Source organism: Octopus bimaculoides, chromosome 2 (genome assembly GCF_046866305.1).
Source record: "Octopus bimaculoides isolate indiv1 chromosome 2, ASM4686630v1, whole genome shotgun sequence".
Taxonomy (NCBI): domain Eukaryota; kingdom Metazoa; phylum Mollusca; class Cephalopoda; order Octopoda; family Octopodidae; genus Octopus; species Octopus bimaculoides.
The window spans coordinates 42,316,781-42,322,780 of record NC_142929.1 but is presented as its reverse complement, the minus strand read 5'-3'; positions in this window follow the sequence as shown (position 1 = coordinate 42,322,780).

The following is a 6,000-nucleotide window of genomic DNA, read 5'->3' as shown; positions in this document are numbered from 1 at the left end:
CAAAATACTTCATCTCATGTTGCTCTGCAATTACTTTGACATCTGACATGTGGCACACCATGTACCTATACAGGCAATGTCAATTTGATGAAGGTAACATGCTTATGTGTAACACAAACATTTGATCACAATAAATAAATCATCTGTGCAAGTTGTTCTGCAGAAATTACAGAACTGTCTTTCTTGGATTGAGAGATTACCATTATTGTTCCCTAAGACCTGTCATCTTTCTATCTTTTTATGAGAGTCTTTACTAATCCCTTCACCCTTGTGCAAATGACACAACTCCTAATTCTTTTGTATGTTTTAAATCCAATGCTTTGTCTGATGCTAAAATTAGCAATTCAGAACAGGCATCAGATTCTATTGTTTATCTCTTTTTATGTTAAGACAAACTAATAATGTTTAATGGCAACAAAATACAGGTGTTATTTATTTGTTGGGAGTAAACTGCATAATGCTATTTAACTCTGTAAGCAATTCTCAATTTGGGCTAATTGTTTTGGCAATCTATTCACAGCTGAAAAATAATTGTTTTATGCATGTTTACGCTTTGCAAGATTTTGTAAATTTGTGGATAAATCTTGAGCAAAACAGAAAAACAAAAATGAATAAAAATTCAATTTTGTTCCTTTGAAAGAAAGGATATTTCATACAATTACCCTTTGTTAGAGCTAAAGGATGAAGATGGGAACTAAAAAATTGGTAAAAGACATGATGTTGGGTGTCAGAGATGCAACATTTTTAAATGACAGACAGAAAGTGAGTGAAGTAAAAGTTATTTTTCAGCATAGAAGAGTGGCTGTGAGGTAAGGAAAATAAGCATGGAAAACATATGGTGAAGTATGTTTATGTACATGTGTGTGTATGAATGCAATAGAAAGGAATATAGATGTGGTGATAGTAGTAAGCCATATGAGTAGGCTATAGAGATGGGTTGTAAAGGATATGGATAGAAAAGTTGTGAAGTGCAGATATTGGTATTTATTTGTGTGAAAAGTGTTTTAGAGAAATATAAGTTATTAATGCCAGCAGCTGTGTTTCAGCAGAACATTGTTATTTATAATGAAACCAAGAAATAGGAGCCCCATGGTGTTATATGTTACAAACAGCGACATGAAACTGTCTTCAAGAATGGAAGTGACAAATCTCAGGCCTAAGTGACCTAATGTTGTTGCATTGGACATCCAACAAATATTAAAATGATCAATCATTTCCTCTATATGCAGTAAGCTACCAGGTTGGTTTTTAATGTAGTACATGACATTTTTGGAGAAGCTAGTGAAGCATTCCATAACCTGGAAAATTGACCTAGGTGCAGATAGGATGGTGGTGTCCTGAATAAAAGAACAAGTGTTGTTACAGGAGCAGACTCATACACTCTGACACACTGTAATACGTGTCCACTATACACTATGTCTTGCTCACACTACCCAGTAACATCATACCACACCACCATACATCTATTCCTCACTATTGTGTATATATATTAAAACACTACTCTCAATATTTGCTCACACAATTTTAAATATACTTTATTACATTTCATTCTCACATATACATAAACATACTTTACTCTACTACACCCGCTCATGGCTGTCATGTTTACTTTCCCTACTGCTTATTTTTCTATGCTGAAAAACATTCTTACTCCTCTCACTTCCTACTATTCAAACATTTTGCATCTCTGACTTAACATTGTGTTATTTTTACCTTCCAATATTTTTTCTTTTATTTCTCCTGTCTTGATAAAGAGCAACTGTTCAAAACATTGATTTTCTTCCTCCACAGCATAACTGCATTAACTTTTTCCTCCTTTTGTTTTGTGCCTATTTTGCCTTGTGTTTGACCTATTTACTTTTTCTTTGCTTTGTGTTGGACCTAAATTATTGCACTGACATAGACTTAATTTAGCTTATCATAGATTTAATTTGGCTTACTTTATTAATTTATAATCATGTTTGCGTTATCTGCCATATGCCAATATGAGGCTGCTTTTATCTACTAAACAGCTGTTTAGAATTATGTTTTGAATACCAAATGGAAACAGACTTCGATCTTGAACATACTTTCATCACATTCAAAACAAGAACAAAAAAAGCTACATTTTCCAACATACAAGCCAAAAGTTTCCAGACCAAAACTCAGAGCCAAAATGAGGTGAGTTGATTTATACACCAAGATGACTTTGGAGGACCAAAAATTTCATATGAAATGCATCAGGATTTGGAAAGATAGCGACAGCGTTTGAATGTTTAAACATTTAGTATTCAGATTTCTCTATCAAATATAATGCTTTTTTTATAAACATTATTTCGAATTAGTTATGCATTACTTTGTAGCTTTGAGATTTCAATGACGTGATTGTTTATTTCTAGAATAATATTTTAGGATAAGAGGCTGAATCTGGCCAGTTTGAAAATAAAGCTGGTAGAATATTTCGTCCGGATATGGCCAGTTTAAATGTTAAAGAGTTAAACTATATATCATGTCAACTTGTATACCAGAATATACAGTATGGATCTATTTGATAACACTGTACCAATATTTTTTTTTTTTTTTTGTCTTTGGTCAGTGTTATTTCCTATTGGCTTCTATCTACAAATCAAAGGAAATGATGATTATTCTTTCAGACTTTGCTTTTTGTCGCTTGGGCATCAATGTTTTGAAACTGACCTGTTTTCCATTACATTTCAAACAGATTCAGTGCTGAGTTGCAGAAGCAAAGTTATCGTTATAGTAAATATTCTCCTCAATATCACAAATTTGCTTGTCAGTTGCTTAACCTTAACCACTTGAGCATGTCCCTTAATGGCTGACAATATGTGCATCTCTGATCATGAGCAGAAGTAGTGGAAGAGCATCATAGCCATGTATTGAGAGGGCTTCTTTGGGGGTTTGAATATATGTAACAAAAGCAAAATTTGAAGTAAATGTTAGCCATTTTTCATACTTTCTAGCGATAAGCAAATAAGAAATAATTGTTGCTACCCATGAACGAAAACCATGTTACACAGTATAATTACTGCTCTATTTTTAATCACTGAGAAATCATTTACTTATATCCTCTCTCTCTCTGCTTTTTCACTCACCACTATAGTGGACTCTGATCTTCAGATTCTGTTGACTGCTATCCATCTTTGCAGTATTCAGTTGTGGTTTCAAAGTTTTTAATAACTTGGTTGTGTGGTAAGTAGTTTGCTTCCCAACCATGTGATCTTGGGTCCAGTTCCACCTTGGACAAGTGTTTTCTACTAAAGCCCTGGGCCAACCAAACACTTCTGAGTGAATATGATAGATAGAAACTTAACGAAGCCTGTCGTGTGTGTGTGTGTGTTACTGTCTCCTTGCTTTGACATCATCTGATAGTTGTAAGCAAATGTCACCATCATGCAAGTGGTGTCCTTTGATTCCAATCTTCCATGAAAACATGTCTGGTCTTACATTGAAACAGTTGGAGGCTGGCAGCAGAAAGTGTATCAGGCTGTGGAAAATCTGCTTCAACAAATTCCATCCAGCCCATGCAAGCATAAAAAAGTGGACGTTGAAACAATGAGGAGGATGATGATGATAATGACTGCTTGCCAAATTTAAATGTCATTTATACAAATCAGATCTTTATAATTGCAGTAGAACCCTAGCTAATTCTATTCCGAGGAGTTTCTCTGTTGAAATTCTGTTCTCAGTATCAGAAGTTGCTTTGACCTAGGAACTCTAACTCAAAGCAAACAGTAGCAAAGACACGCCTGAGGAAAATTAACAAATGCTGTTGTTAGTTTTCAGTGATATCATATTACTAGTAATTGTTTCTCTTTTTGTTGATATGGAAACATTTTAATGAGCAGAAAATTTTTTTTAAATACGTCCTATATAAATTCTTCTTTATAAATGTCCTGACATTTTCCATTTCAAGCATCAGTGGTTGCTTTTAGCAATTTGAAGTGTGTGCTGCAACTATGCAACAAACTAAGCTTAAAATTTATTCTTACTTTTCCCAGATTTTTTTTTAACCAAAGAGATTCATAATAATTATCATGAGTCTCAGCTCACCAAGTAGTTACAGTGTCAATGCCTGATAGTCAGAAGGGCAAGATAATGCCTTTATACTAACCACAGTGCCCTTGGTTTTTAGTGACATAATACAATATTATGAAGGGTTATCATGATGTAGCAGACTATCTTGCTGCACTTCAGTCTAAGTGGTAGTATTAAGTTCAAATTGTCAACATGGCTGTATGGTTAAGAAGGATACTTCACAACTATGTAGTTTTAGGTTAAGTCCTATTGCATGGCACCTTGAGAATCTTCTATAGTCTGGGGTTAATCAGAGCCTTGTTAGTAAATCTTGTAGATGGAAATTGTGCAGAAGCCCAGGGAAGCAGACATGATGGCAGGAGATCCCTTTAATTGTGTCAAGGACATGACACCTCTTTATTGCTGGTTCCTTGAAAAAACACCCAGTACATTCTGTAAAGTGGTTAACCTTAAGGAAGAACAACCAGCCATAGAAGCCAAAGCAAAAATGAAACTTATGAGATATAGAGTGTCCTCTGAGCCATCTAAATGAACAGTATCCCCACATATATAATTATATATATGTGTATATATGAATTTGTGTGTTGGTGCTTCATCACTTGACAACTAGTGTTGGTTTGTTTACATCTCCATAACTTGACAGTTTGGCAAAAAGGGATAAATAGAGTAAGTACTTGACTTAAAATAAATACTGGAGCCTTCTATGCAGTGTCCCAGCATATCTTCAGTTCAATAACTGAAACAAATAAAATAAAAAATATGGGCTGCAACCCTATTATTGTGATATTCATGTCTAGTGACTGAAACGTATCTCAGCCATTTAATACTGTGAATATTACACTCCCCATTTAAATTTTTTTTTATATAATTATTAATAATATTTAAGTATAGAAATATAATAAGACTTTTTTAAGCATCAAATGTTTGTTAGGGTCCAGTTGAGTAAAATAGAAACCAAAGGGGTCCATAGGCAAAAAAATGGTTAAGAGCCACTGCTGTAGCATTTAGACTGGCCATATTCCATCCTAACTTTCTACCTGTTTTATGTTCAAGCTGGTCTGCTCCAGCCTCTCACACTTACCCTACAATGTCATTCTAAAAATAAACAAATTGTAAAAAAAGTGAGAATCGTAAAAGAACTCCTGCACTGTTAGTTATTTGAGTCATTAGACTATGGCCATGCTGGGGCACTGCCTTGAAGAATTTTTAGTCGGATGAAGTGACTCCAGTACCTCATTTTAAAGTCTGGTACTTATTCAGCTGAACTGCTAAGTTACAAGGACATAAACAACAGCAGCAGTTATCAAGCAGTGGTGGGGAACAAATACAGACCACAAAGACACACATAGACATATATATATATATGGTTAGCTTACGGTGATGAGGCAATGTTCTGAGTAGCACAAGCACTTCAAAAGTGGAACATCTGGAAGATGATGAGTAATCTGAAAGACCTGCCATAAACGTCACCCCTGGAAATGTGGTATTCATCATCATCGTTTAACGTCCGCTTTCCATGCTAGCATGCCCAAGGCCAGACTGTCAATTGAGAGTCCTATTGCAATGTTTTGAAGCATTTGAGGCAAGCCATTCGGCAAAAGCAACCAGATCTGTGGAATGTAAAGATTCTTCATGCCAACAAAGCACCCTGTTACTGAACTCTCCTCATTCATGAGTTTCTTGCCAAAAACAACATGGTATCGCTTCTGCACCCACCCTATTCACCTGATTTAGTACCTATGGACTTTCATCTCTTCCCCAACAGGCAAATGCAGCTCAGACATTGCTGTTTTAACACTGTTGTCGAGATCCAGGGTGAATCACCAAAGGTCCTCAACTCACAGAAAACAACTTCCAAGCCAGATTCCAAAAGTGGCAGGAATGCTGGGACAGGTATATTGCTGTGCAAGGTGACTATTTCAAAGATGATGTTAAAACTTAGGTAAATAAGTTATTTATTTATTA